This window comes from Camponotus vicinus, unplaced genomic scaffold (assembly GCF_025532165.1).
Source record: "Camponotus vicinus isolate PSW18456_S1 unplaced genomic scaffold, iyCamVici1.0 SCAF_1, whole genome shotgun sequence".
NCBI lineage: Eukaryota > Metazoa > Arthropoda > Insecta > Hymenoptera > Formicidae > Camponotus > Camponotus vicinus.
The window spans coordinates 16,667,897-16,683,097 of record NW_028141945.1 but is presented as its reverse complement, the minus strand read 5'-3'; the positions used below and the strand labels follow the sequence as shown (position 1 = coordinate 16,683,097).

The window sequence follows — 15,201 nt, the reverse complement described above, 5'->3', positions numbered from 1 at the left end:
ATTACGTTTGTCATATTTATAGATGGTCCGGCAACAAAGCTCCGTTTGAAGATGGGAGAACAGATCTCCGACAAGCTAGACCGTGGCCGGTGTAAAGACAGCTCGCGGAAGTAAATGGAGAGAATTATATACAGGGTGACCCATTTTAACTTAGGCAGCCAAATAACTCGAAAAATAAGCAAGATAGAGAAAAATGTTTTAGACAAAAGTTGTATGGTTTCGAGGGGGCCATAAGATGGTATCATTGGTTTGACCTTGAAGAGTCATTTGAAGGTCACGTGAAGGTCACTTCAATTTTTTTAAATGGAACATCCTATATATTTTTGTACATTCTTGTAGCTCATCTCGAGAGCTTTCCAAAACACTATAATTAAGTACATTTTCGTTAAGTACTTTTTGAGTTATGAGGCTTGAAATAATTTCTTAATTTTACATAAACCGTAAAATATCTTGTAAAATATTTATTTTTCGATTACCTTACCTTAATAGTTTTATGTACAAAATAATGAGAGGAATCAATTGGTGTAAAGAAAACACATAGTTGTTTCGAAGAAAAAATATGTAATTTGCAATTAACAATTCCATATTTTTTCTTAAAAACAACTATGTGTTTTCTTTACACCAATTGATTCCTCTCATTATTTTGTACATAAAAGTATTAAGGTAAGATAATCGAAAAATGAAATTTTACAAGATATTTTACGGTTTATGTAAAATTAAGAAATTATTTCAAGCATCATAACTCAAAAAGTACTTAACGGAAAGGTACTTAATTATAGTGTTTTGGAAAGCTCTCGAAATAAGCTACAAGAATGTACAAAAATATATAGGGTATTCCATTTAAAAAAATTGAAGTGACCTTCACGTGACCTTCAAATGACTCTTCAAGGTCAAACCAATGATACCATCTTATGGCCCCCTCGAAACCATACAACTTTTGTCTAAAACATTTTTCTCTATCTTGCTTATTTTTCGAGTTATTTGGCTGCCTAAGTTAAAATGGGTCACCCTGTATATATAAATATACAGGGTGTCCCATTTTAATGTCCCACCCCAAATAACTTTCTTATTTTTAATTTTAGAAAAAGATGTTTCAGACAAAAGTTGTATGGTTTCAAGGGGGACATAAGGTGGTGTCATTAGTTTGATCTTGAATAGTTGCTTCAAGGTCACGTAAAGGTCACCTTCAATTTTTTAAATGAAACCCCTTACTTTCTATTGCATATTCTTGTAGCTTATTTCGAGAGCTTTCCAAAACACTATAATTAAGTTAGTTTTCATTAAGTACTTTCCGAGTTATGAGGCTTGAAATCATTTCTTAATTTTACATAAACCATAAAATATCTAGTAAAATATTCATTTTTCGATTATCTTACCTTAATACTTTTATGTACAAAATAATGAGAGGAATCAATTGGTGTAAAGAAAACACATAATTGTTTCGAAAGAAATGATTTCAAGCCTCATAACTTGGAAAGTATTTAATGAAAACTAACTTAATTATAGTGTTTTGGAAAGCTCTCGAGATGAGCTGCAAGAATATGTAATAAAAAGTAGGCGATTCCATTTAAAAAATTGAAAGTGGCCTTCACGTGACCTTCAAGTAACTATTCAAGGTCAAACTAATAACACCACCTTATGTCCCCCTTGAAACCATATAACTTTGTCTGAAACATCTTTTTCTAAAATTAAAAATAAGAAAGTTATTTGGGGTGGGACATTAAAATGGGACACCCTGTATAAAATTTGTACATGTGTGAGATGATACAGACTCGCTCACAATGCACGATAGAACGAATATAATAATATATTATTATTATTATGTCATCTAGCGTAAAATATGCTTCTCTATCGAAGGAAAAATTTCGACTGGTCAACTCGCCATCATTTTTTATATCGATACCTTCGTCGCGTTACACACGAAACTTTAATATCCGAGTTTTTCGTTCCTCGTTCGAGCGTTAACGGTCTCCGTCAGAGGACAGTATTTTCGCCGGAAAGTTATCCGCTTTTTACGACGAACGTATCCGAGCGTAGATTGACTTGCGCCCGCGCTGTCGGAAAGTAATCTAACTTGCGGCCAATCGGGGAGAGGACGAGTGGGAATTACCAGGTCGCGAGGGACAGGACGGTAATACGCGGAATGCATCAGACGCGCCTCGTCCTCGTCGACGAGAGAATCTCTCTCTCGTCTTTCATATCGATGTCTTTTTACGAAACATAAATCGTTTGTCGTTGTCCTTGTCTTTATTCTCGTTTGACCGCAACGCAATTCAGGACTCTTCAGGATCGGATTTACCGCTCGTATTTCATACTTTCCATCTAATGTCAAGTTCGCGAATATAATTTGACCGGCAAACAGAAAACGAGAGAAAGAGCATTATTTTTTCTTTAACATTCTACGCCACGAATTCTACCAAAATGGTTTCTTTTATCCGCAAGGATCTCGCTTGCATCGATCCTCGCGTCCCTCTTTTGTCGTTCGCTTTCCATTCAATCGGATCGCAATGTCCTGTTGGAGTCCTGTCGAACGATCGACAGACCCCTGGGACTAGTCGGAGACTATCGAAACCGCTTCTGTTCGGTCAAACGACACCGTCGAGCCTTATTCAAAAATCGGACGGCAAAATCCAGGCCGAAAGCACGGCTGGCAGTCTCTCGAGAATAAAGAGCCATTGTTGCGAAAAATTATAGCATCGATACATAAGTCATATAAAAAAGACTGTTAATTTTGTCTGGATCAAGTTATTTTTTTTTCATTATTAATTTTATTAATTATTTATCAATTTATTATAGATTCCTCGACATTATTTGTGACAATGTAAAAATTAGGATCGAATGAGAGAGGCAGTTTCTTTTTATCCGTATCTTTGAAGTTTAATTAATTGTCGCGCATCTGGCGAGATGTAATCTTCCTTCGATACTAAACTCGCTTTAATCCATGAAACGAAAGCGCGACGCGTATGCTCGACATCATCGATATCGGATGCCGGAATCGAGTTGTATGCGTTGCGGAATCACCCTCTTGCTGCACTGCCCGGTGCTCTTGCGGTCCCGGCGAGATTGGAAATCCGAAACTCATCGTCGCCGCTGCCGCTGTCGTCGCTCTCTCCAAACAGGTTTGCATGCAAATAACGCTCGCTCGGCATAAGGCAGCCGCGCGCTCCCATCAATAGATCCGGCGTCTCCGGAGAGCCGAATGTGAGGATCGATTTATCACGGTACCCGGCGCCTTTACTCATTCAGCGTCCACAATGATATTTCGATAATACGCGAGTTCGTCAAGTCGCGTTAATCTCCCGATTGAAATTTCTCTCGGAAATTATCGTCGTAGATCTAAACCAAAGGTTTCGTGGCGGAAAAGCTATACCGTCGACTCTTTCCTCGGGGAAAGAGATTTCTAGCCGATCGCGAGAATTCCATCTTCGGGATCCTCTTTTGCCGCATCGATACTCACCGTCGCGGTCCAAAGTAAGAAACGACGACAGGCACGGAAAAGACATCGATATCGATTTCGTGTCAGACCGCAATCCGCCGAGAAGGACTCGCAAAGAATAACGTGTCGCACCTCTTTTCCAGTTTATTTTAATGTTAAACGTCTGTCGCGCGCGACAGAAGGCAAGCTTTTCAAATGTACGCGTAATATATTTCAAAAGTGTTTAGCTTCATGGAGGTTTTTTTGAGAATGTGTGGTCGTGTTTACGCGCGTACAGTAAGAAAATACCACCGAGTAGAGCTCGGTATCCTCGTCTCTCGCTCGTAGATTCCGTGGACAATCGAAAGGACAAAAGCGTGACCAGCAGGTGAACAGAATCGTGACATATTTTTCATTCGCCGCTCGTCGAGACGCGAGCTTTCCCCCTCGTGCCGATCGTGAGCCATTATTCTCGACGTGGAACGTAATTTGCTGCAATTCCATGATTGATTATTCATATTCATGAAGAGAATATTGATTTAATTATTTTTTTGCGACAAGATATAATAACGTATATAATTTCAAAATTGCAAGTACGCGTAATATCAGTTCCTAGACGCGAGAAAATTTTACCACGGAAATAACACGGCTCTTGGCTCGATATCAACCGATATAAGTTATCCGAGTTACGCGCGAAAATAAGCGTAATTGAATATTGAAAGCAGTTACAGTCTGGCAAACGTTTCGTTTGCGAGTTATTATTTCCATGGACTAATTTCTCACAAACACGAAAACATGACAAACGAACGAGAGGGGCGAGTATCAAAGGTCGAGTGCATTAGATGCGCACTTTGATGAGATAGTTAACACACATTTTCCATCGACGTCACTCATGAATACGTACAGGTACAACACGCTCACCATTGTTTGTTCGTTCCATCCATCGAATCCGCATTCGCGGATATCGTAAAATTTGATAGTAGAAAATCGATAATTACAGAGATCCGTTGACACTAGTTTATTGATAATTAATATAATAATTTAACAAAAATTCTTTGATTTTTCACATTGTTAAACTAATAATTGATGTCATATCAAAGAAATTAAATCGCTATTGTATCTACACAATAGCTATTTTGTATACTCGTTACAATGGTTCGGAAACTATTTCATTGTGAAGAATATTTTTTTGAACATTTTGCAATGCACAGACATATCGTCAGTTGTATTTTAATTAGTGATACTTTTCATTCGTTATTTTTTTCTTTTTTCTTGGAAATGGAGATACGTCAGGTAACAAATAACTCATTGTCAGAAGATTGTATTGCGTGTACATCAGTAGCGACACATTCCACGCGTGTCAAACAAGCTTCTCGCATTCCTTCCTTTGAAAGAGAAGAATCGCGAAGACAGGTGCAAGACGTAGAATAAAGCTGAATCTTTTCAGAGGATCTCACGAAGATATGAGAGCCGACCTGCGGCGGTCTTTTAGCATCCATATGTTGTACGTTTGTCCGATCCATCTAAATTTACTTAGGAAAGTTTTATTGCGATATTCGCGATTTTATCTTATCAAACAAAAATAAAATACGAAAGCGGTATAATTCTTAAGATTTACGATGGACATGTATAATTCACATGTGTAAAGCCAGTACATATTTATGTAATCAATAGTGTCAATAATCTGTATCCGCCATTATCGGAAAATGCTTTTCGCGAAATTGAAAATTAAATATGCTTAGTTTTTTTTACGTTGCTTAGAAGTCGACATATCGATCATAATCTAATTTATCGCAGCGAAATAAGCAAAATACAATTGGTCGGTTTTATCTATCTATATCAAACATCAAAAATTGATTTTTAAAATATTTAAACAAACGCAGAAAATAGCGCCAACGCACGAAAATATTGGTTTTCGTTCCAAAATGTGCGAAGGAAAATAAAATGCGATTTGCAGCGCTGGAATAGTTCTTAAATTCTTTCACAGAGAGAACCGCCACAATTTATAAACATATACACGCGGAACTGTTCGCGACTTCTCGAGTGTATTTCCCGTTTACATTATCGAGGCATTTTTCACGACGACTCGCGGAAATACTCGCGTCTGGAAAACTCAGGAAACTCGACGCTGGAGAAACGAAACGACATCCCTCGGGGGGAATATTACGTCGGAAGAGAGCCGCGAAGCGTAATATCATGACGACGATTTAACCGCTTTGCCGCCGTGCCTTTGATAACGATAATTATTACTGGAGCATCATCATACTAATGGAATTTAATAACAGCATTTGTCGCATCGCTTGCATAACGCGGTATGTCAGCTTCGAGTCGGACTTCTCGCGGAGAGAGGCAGCTCCTCGACATTTTCTCATGGAACTTATCTATCCGCGCGTTAGCGCAGCATAAGAAATGTGCACCGCAAAATGGAATAAATTTCTCGCCTTACGGTACTTCTCGGAATAATTTTAAATACGTATGTACGAGGAAACCTAATTTGCGCAATTGAATTTTCTCGCGATTCGATCATCGTATTTATTAATGTATGAATTTCGAAGGGACGTTTCTAATTTAGAGAACGGAGCGCAACTTTAATGTAATGTAAAAATTTACATAACGATAATGCCTTAGAATCAAAATTCAAAGCGACATCCTCGTAATTACGAGAACGAATTTTACTCGAATTTGCGAGTGCATCTGTCAACTACGAACAACGAAATCTTCATTCGTCGTCGTGTACAGAGGTAGAGTTTGGTCGTTTTAGATGCGATATAGAGAGTACGAAAATGGGAAGTTGCAAATGTAGAACAAACTGAGGAATACAGAGCGAGGGAGAGAGGAACATTTGCGCCATTTTCTATACGCTCGAATGTCACATTCGTCTCTCGACAAGCGCTTTCATCGGAAATACTGAAGGTTTACCTGTGTCGCGAAGAATTGGATCTTGAAAGAAAAGATTGAAAAACCTGCGAATCAGTAAAAAAAAATTCGGAACGATAAAGCGATCGAAATTGGAAAAAAACACGGTGCAACAAAAGTACCGTGATAATAATAGCGCGTTTCATAACGAATTCGTTTTCCGAAATTTCAGAATAAAACTAATTACATATTAATTCGAATCTGATATTATACCGAAAGGTGACATTTTATTACGGAATACCGATAATGAGAGCTAAAATAATTGGAGGGAAATATTGCGGGATTATTAACATGATTAAAAAGTAACAAACTCGAAATATCGGTGTATAAAATAGAGATTAAACTCGAGGCTACCTTAACCACATTTACACGCGTTTACAGGCAAGGTTACAATTTGAAGAAGCCTGGAGTAGCCCTGGGGGATTCGTTGATAACGCTGAATTAGACCCGAAACTCTCTCCCGCCTTAACGGAATCTCGCGATAGAGAGTCGAACTCTTTAAAAAGTTGGCCGACTACATTTCGCGAATGAATATAAAGCTTTCTCGATGTGCTCCGTTTAACTTTAACTCTTAAATACCGTACGCCGCTGCTTTCGTGATAAACGCGAGATAATATTCCAGCTTATACCGGCCGAATTTATGGCGGACTATAGCGTATTACGTAATTTTTGTTTCAAATAACCGCGCACGCTGCTGCTCTTTCGCGGATATCGGGCGCATATAAGCGCGCGAGAGACTTTATTAAAGTCGTATAAACATAAAACAACGCGAGGTATATTCGCGTTTATCGCGCCGGCAATTATCGTTCTCCTTAATCAAACTCAATGCCATATGCGTGTGCAATATAAGAGATAAATCGAACGCTTAGACTAGATAGGACAACGTACCATTGTGCGAGCTACTTTTATTTTACAATCTCGATATCGAACTGTCGTAAATTTTTTTCACCAATCATATAACTTTAAATTTCTATTGATATCGGGGGTAGGAGAAGAATGAGGGCCTCGGTCATGTGGAAATAAAAGTTTCAGTAGTCTTGCGCTCTCGTTTCCGCAAATTGTTTCCGAATTCACGAGATCACTACGAGACTTCGAAGGATTCTTGAAAACTTTTCCGATAATAATAATTTCGTTTGTCAAGAAGAAAAATCGTCCGAAGAGAGAAAAGCGCGCTAGTATCGAAATAAAATATCGAATTAAAATCTGAAAAATCTCCCTTGAATGATTTAATGAGATCTTGAATGATTTCAAACACATACGTGATCGGATTTTAATTGACAAGAAAGGATACAAATTTAACGAGGATAATCGTGTCAAGAGAATAAAGAACACTACGAAGGATTCTTGACAACTTTTCCAATAATAATAATTTCGTTTGTCAAGAAGAAAGATCGTCCAAAGAGAGAAAAGCGCGCAAGTATCGAAATAAAATATCGAATTAAAATCTGAAAAATCTCTCTTGAATGATTTAATGAAATCTTGAGTGATTTCAAACACATACGTGGCCGAAAATTTTAATTGACAAGAAAGAGCACAAATTTAGCGAGGATAATCGTGTCAAGAGAATAAAGAACACTATGAAGGATTTTTGAAAATTTTTCCAATAATAATAATTTCGTTTGTCAAGAAGAAAGATCGTCCAAAGAGAGAAAAGCGCGCAAGTATCGAAATAAAATATCGAATTAAAATCTGAAAAATCTCTCTTGAATGATTTAATAAAATCTTGAGTGATTTTAAACACATACGTGGCCGGAAATTTTAACTGACAAGAAAGAGTACAAATTTAGCGAGGATAATCGTGCCAAGAGAATAAAGAAAGACGAAAGCTCTCTCTTTCTTTCATCGATTTTCTTCCTCCTTCTTAACTTGACGAAATATTGTATCCGTTATGCACTCCTTGCATGCCGTTGCACACCAAATTCTCGATAATAATAAACGCATTAGGCGGCCAGTGCGAACGTGGCTCTCGAATAAATATTGACGTCTTGTATTTGAAAAATAGCTATACTGTCGATGCAAATCTCACAGTTGGTTACCTCAATTTTCTCGAGTATTCTCGCCTGGCGAACACATATTTATCTTTCGGCAATGCATCCATTGGTTCCCGACGTGTTTGCCTTTGACGACGAACCATTCGTGGGTCGATAAATACGAGAAGATACTCGAAAGACGAAATTTTTCTATACTCGTAATGTGTAAGTAATAAACGTCCACGGTCTCGCCTGTCTGAAAAATATTATTTTCAGAACGTAACTGGACGTTTAGAGTTTACGTGCCGTTATATCGGTAACGCTGCAACGTGTTTCAGCAGATTGAGCGAAATTATCAACCCTTTTACGGAGAAAGGAATATATATTGCGGTCGTGCCTCTCACCGCTCCGTTTTCTGTCCTTAAATTTGTAAACCGATTCGCAAACAACGTCGTAAAGAGGCGATGCTCGTAACCAGTCAGTATAACTCAAAGACCCGTTCCAGTTCTTGCTGCCGGCAGTTTACTTCTCGTCTTTGGGTAAGCGAAGAACGTTGGACGAAACCTTAAAACAACCACGTCACGCTACGGGATACGCTTTAGTCCAGCGATGTACTTGACGTTAAGATGTTCGCCCGTGAAGAGGTGTTTTTCCGCTCGAGCAGATCACTTGCAACTTCCGAGCTCGCAGCTCGCTCTAGAAGACAGGCAGTCGAAACTCGTCTCGGAAAAGTCCTAAGCTATTGCTGTCCGGGACGAGAAAGGATCCAAACTTGAAATCCGACATCCTTGAACGAATAGATTATTCATTTCATTGTAGCTTGTCTTTTAAGACCGTGCGAGGCTTTCGTTACCCTCGCGACTTCATTGTCGTATAGCGACCCAATTCCCTTAATGAGACTGTCTTTCGGAGTAACTCTGTGCAAATTGAAACTCCTAACGTCGCGAATGAACAAACCCGAACGCGATACGTGCGACAAATAAATTTACTGGGATGAAGAAAAAGAAGCAATAAAAAATATAATTATTAAAATTATATAAGACTCGAAATATAAAAATAAACAAATCAATTTTAATGGCAATACGAGTCAAGTGTCGATCTTATAACACAGTTATTTATTATACAAACAAATAAGTATAGAACAAATTACAAAGAAAAGTTTGCGAACGTTTCGACCCTATTTTTGGGCCATCTTCAGCGCAAAAATGATAATGTGATGAAAAAAAGAAATAACAAAGTTTTACATAGAAGTCAGTTAGTTACATAGAAATCAGTTATAAAGTGTGCCGTCTAAAGAAATAATGAATGCCTCGGTTCCTCATTATTTTGACGATGCTTGTAATAAAATCAGTCAAAAATTTTTCAAAGAAAATGAAAAAAAATGAATAAAAAATATCTTGAAAAGAGGCTGCAACACGAAATGAGTTGTCACGGTTTCCAATAAATTAATTACAAAGAGAACCATGCAAATAAAGATCGTCTCGTATAATAAAATATATCCGTGTGTATGGAGAGAAAGAGAGAGGGAGAGAGATATTGATTTGATAGGCAATCCTGTCATCCATTACAGAGCAAAACGATCGCTCGACGTGCGCGTGAATCGTTCTCTTAATTCAACACGCTGGTACCGGAAGTGCAAAAGCCCGTTCCATGTCTAATCCCTCGCGATCACCGATGAAATGCATGAAACTACGAGCTGCTGTATCCGCTCTGGACAACGGCCAAGTTTCTTGCACCGGTCGGCATGACCGGAAATAACCGTAGACAGCACGGGATTAGTGAATGCATCGTTTAGGAAACTACGCGAGCGTTATCGCCAAATAAGTTTTGCAGCCCGGGTATCGAGCAAACATGAGTCGCGAATTTGCGCTTCGTTGAATAACGTCGACAGACGTGATAATGGACGAGAGCAAAAGAATGATTGCCGGGCGTTTTTATCAGGCAATTCAATCCGGAACTATTCAAGGAAAGTACTCGTAGTTTCGAACGAGATCGAAATCGCGAATCATAGAGATTAGCAACACTTTGAAGAAGTGCAAATTATTATTATATTATTCTTACTTTTTAAAGTTTCTCATTTTTTTTCATTTAATATTTGCAAATTGACATTTATAGATTTTGATTTGCAAAAATCTCCTTCGCGATATTCTTGTCTCGCGAAAGAACCGCTATACTTCATCTTCGATGAAGCAGAATCTCGTTCATCATGTTCGAGAACAAAGTTGCGTCCAATGATGCTTTTGCGTTCCATTACCCGCCTACGCGAAACGCGACTTTAAATCCAAGTAGAATCCTCGTGCACGTCGTAAGCTCGACGAGAGATTCCAAGAGAGAACTTGTAGAAGAAAGACGCGAGATGTAGGTCGAGCAGAAGGAGATGGAAGAAACCAATTAGAGCAGCGGTATCGAAGGACGAGCGGTGCGGACCCAATCGGACACGGTCTTAACTAGATTTCGGCAGAGAGGAATTGCCGAAAGAAAAGGTACAAGTGGAAAAAGAAGAACAAAGTGGTCGAATGGAATTTCACGGGATATATCGTGAAACAGAGTCTATTAAGAGTTAATAGTCCGTATGGATGGAAGAGACAAGGTGAAGCAAGGGATGATCCTTTCGATCAGCGATGCTGGCGGAGGAGGCTATGCGACAAAAGCCTATTGCTTGTCGTCGATGTCCATCTTGTCTCGCTCGCCCTCTCCAATAAACAGCCGGATGCCTGGAGAAGCCAATAAACGAAGCAATTACACGGAATTATGATCATCGTAGGCGTTCGCGCGATGACGATACGTAAAGAGAGAGACTTACGTCAGCGTGCATTGTGTCGTGCTGGAAAAATTAAAAGAGATGACCCGCGAATTGCAGTGGTCGTCGTCGTTGATACGTAAGCCGAGCGCGCGGCGCTTGTTTTGCATTTTTATCCCGTCGTATAAAAGGACGAATTACGTAATGATTGGAGCACGATGAAAAGAGCGATGAGGCAGAGAGAAAGAGGGAGGGAGAAGGAACGTCATCGTGACGAGGCGAAAATTTCCGATTGAATATATTCTGGCGTTCGCTCGAAGAGCTTTAACTCAAAGCGACGTCTCACGCTAAGCGTAAGATTTCTTTCGCGTTAACAGAGTTACTGCTCTCGGCGATTTTTTTTAATTACGTAAAAAACGCAAATACGCTTGTTTATTCGGTCTGAGATCGAGAGATGCTCGTAAAGATGCAATTTACGATCGAGAATAATTGTAATTGCCATAAGTTATTGGGCGAGCAGTCGCGCGTCGCGATTAATTTTTAGGAATAAATTAATTAGCGGAATTATATTCGGCGAGTTTTTCGGGTGCGGACCTGTTTGAAAACGGGGTTACGTAAATATGCGGGCCCCGAGATGCGCGAGATCACTTATATTCACGAGTCGGTAGTAGGCGCGGCAAGGTGCATTTGCATCGATAACGCCTCTCTCGCATGCGTGTCTTCGAGGTGAAACGTTATTTATCGCCGGTTCTACGCTGCCTCTCCTCGTCTTCGTGAGGGGAATTTCATAAATCTTCCCGCACGCAGGTATCGTGCCTCCGTGGCCCTTTTCATCGTGTTACACGCTTCCCCCCGTTGTGTCACGAAACGAAATATAGATGAGGTGGTGCGCTACACGTGGCACTATAATTCAGGAATTTCAATTCTTTAGATTTTCGATATACCATGTGTGTATTTGTGGCTACGCGCGCGTGGCTTGCAAATTTGAAGATGACTTCTTACGATTAATGACTAAGCGTACGATCACCTGGCAATTTTTATCGAGTGATGCAGCGAAAGTTGAACGCGCTATGGATGTCAAAATAATTCTACACGAGCAGAAGAGCCAAGATATATATTCGAAGAATCGATGTTCGCGAATCGCGACTCTCTCGTATTTTTACACGCTTCTCTCCGTTGTGTCATGAAACGAAATATAGGTGAGGTGGTGCGCTACACGTGACACTATAATTCAGGAATTTCAATTCTTTAGATTTTCGATATACCATGTGTGTATTTGTGGCTACGCTCGCGTGGCTTGCGAATTTGAAGATGACTTCTTACGATTAATGACTAAGCGTACGATCATCTGGCAATTTTTATCGAATGATGCAGCGAAAGTTGAACGCGCTATGGATGTCAAAATAATTCTACACGAGCAGAAGAGCCAAGATATATATTCGAAGAATCGATGTTCGCGAATCGCGACTCCCTCGTATTTTTACGCGCTTCCCTCTGTTGTGTCATGAAACGAAATATAGGTGAGGTGGTGCGCTACACGTGGCACTATAATTCAGGAATTTCAATTCTTTAGATTTTCGATATACCATGTGTGTATTTGTGGCTACGCGCGCGTGGCTTGCGAATTTGAAGATGACTTCTTACGATTAATGACTAAGCGTACGATCATCTGGCAATTTTTATCGAGTGATGCAGCGAAAGTTGAACGCGCTATGGATGTCAAAATAATTCTACACGAGCAGAAGAGCCAAGATATATATTCGAAGAATCGATGTTCGCGAGTCGCGACTTCCTCGTGTCGTATTTTTCGCGCGAGCAGCTGTAAATATAAATTCTATCGCATTCAATTTTCAGGAATGAACAGCTCTCGCGAATGGAGTATCGCGTCGCATTGTCTCGAAAATTGCGACAAGTGGCGAACAAGCTGTTGTTGTGCGATGTTGCGTAGGGGAGGAGAGGAAAGCGTCCCGACAGCTCGTCGGTCACGGTGGATACGTCACGGTGTCAATGTCTGTACGTCCAACGTCACGATAAAGTAACGGGACATTAGATTAATGGTCACCATCTCGCCGTCGTTTGATATTTGTATCATTCTACGTGCGCCGCGTTGCTTTCCTCTCCCCGTCCCTCCTCCCCCTTCGTCTTCCCTTCACTCCTACTTCGGCTTAATGCCCTTTCGGGGCCATTGTATCGATATCCTTTCCCGCGGCAGCGATTTGCAATTTGACTCGCGCCCGATGGAGATTTATGATGCCGTAAATCTAATTGACTCGGCGCTAACGTTCGTCGCTGGTAGCTCTGTGTGTGCGAATGTCAGATATTAAAAATCTTAGCGGGGTGGCATACACATATATACACACACGTACGCACACGTGCACGTACAAAGTAACAGCGCAATCAATGACGCGGCGCGAATACGCGAAAAGCAATTTATTTATCTTACTTTCGCGCGGCGTAATTATGCTATATATGTTGCGTAAGAGAAAGATCGTATTCCTCTCTTCAGGGTGACGGCGGATTGCCTCGGGCAAAGCTCGAGGCTCTTTTTTGCGGCGCAAAGTTGCCCGATAAATGAAAAGTTGGGGCGGAGAGAAGGGTTCCGAAACAAGCGACGGCAACACGGTACGCTATTAATACCCGATACAACACGCAATGCACGTGCGGCGTGCGATTCTGCGGAGGTTGAACAATCTGCATATCGTACAGTTTCCCGTTACATTGTCGGTATGATAACAGTAAACAGTCTGATCTATAACATACTATGCATAATATCACGCGATTTCATGTGCCACGAGTTTCGAAACGGCGGCCAGAAAATTAGTCCCTTTGCAAATGAAACGCGATAAGTACGGTCATGACGTTGCAAACGCGACGTATGTACACATACACTTATAATCTATACACGTGTACGTGTGGGAAACATATTTATGACGATTGGAATAAACGCGTTGGCGATAAATAGTTTGCGGATATAAGTGTAGCCAACGCGAATGGCTACAAAGCGCTCGTTAAACAGTTCAACTTTCCTTAATTAAGCAATTAATTTCCGAGAGATGCCTCTCTCGATGGGCGGGGAAAGAAATCGTGTTACATGAAAACTTAATTCACGAAATTACCTGTAATCGGGTTTATATTTGTAGAAAGCGCGTGTATAATTTTCTTTCCTTTTCTCCTCGTCTCCCCGTCTCTTCCGGACGAGCAGACTTCCGTCTTTACGACTTATCTCGTACCTTTAATGCACCGACGCCTTCCTGTCTTCGCGCCGCGACGTCGTAAACTTTTTTTTGTCCGAACCCTTGTACGGCACAGATGCCGACGTCGCTAGAAAAGCCGGCGAACGAATAACGGCGGTTATGTGTAAGCTTTTGCTACTACGCGGGGCTTTATGGCAGTCGTGGATACCGTGGGACTATGTCTCGACGAGGCACACATGTGTAAACTATTGTCGCAGTTATGTGTTGCGGGGGAAGAAGAAAGGCTCTCGACTACGACCTCGTCGACGAGACCGGGCGAAGAGAGAGAAACAGATTGACCCTTTGATCCTCTAACTTCTACGTGACGACTGCGAGATAGACGTGACTCCCCGGGGGTTCACAATGTGTAGGTACTTTTGCCGAGATGCGTTCGCACACGTGTATCTCTTGCCCTTTTCGATTTGTAAGCGGATCTTTGAAATAGATTTGCCATACTTCTATTCGCCATTCTATTTGCAGATCCGTGTCTTTTTTTTCCATCGCCTCCGCGAATCGATTCGTTTCAGCTTACAATTATAGGCTGATGCGCGAGCGATTTGATTTGCGGCGCTCGCTCGCGAAAATTGCATTGTGGATTGATTAAAAAGAAATATTGCGTAATAAAGAAATTGCGCGTTATGGAATAATGTTTATCGCGAATTTATTCCCTCGCAATTAATTCGTTATTATCGGAAATGTAATGCGCGAGGCTCTTCGTCATTCGCCGCGTTTGTCGGTTCATTCGCGGATTGCGATCTAAATTATTTCATCTCATCGCCAGACCATTTTATCTCTTAATCGTGCCGATTAATTATGAAAGTATTATTCATTATTATCGCTTTTTCATCACCTCTCGTATATATACGTTCAATGATTATTGCAATATACCGTTAATTCCCATTTCCCTTCACACGTCGTTCACTTTTG

At 40.5% G+C, this 15,201-nt stretch overlaps 1 protein-coding gene and 1 long non-coding RNA gene across 10 annotated transcripts in view; both read right to left on the bottom strand.

The window, feature by feature from the left end:
* Nucleotides 1-15,201, bottom strand: part of Kug (FAT atypical cadherin kugelei) — a 302,654-nt gene that overhangs the window by 114,448 nt on the left and 173,005 nt on the right. The gene's annotated exons all lie outside the window — the stretch shown is intronic.
* On the bottom strand, nt 4,519-14,759 carry LOC145977648 (uncharacterized). Of its 2 annotated transcripts, none has more exons than XR_014440600.1 (3): nt 14,444-14,759; nt 14,158-14,362; nt 4,519-4,947 (listed from the first exon to the last, which is right to left on the bottom strand). It is a non-coding gene; the product is annotated as an uncharacterized LOC145977648 (long non-coding RNA). The 2 variants fall into 2 exon arrangements; XR_014440599.1 differs by having other exon boundaries at nt 4,519-4,938.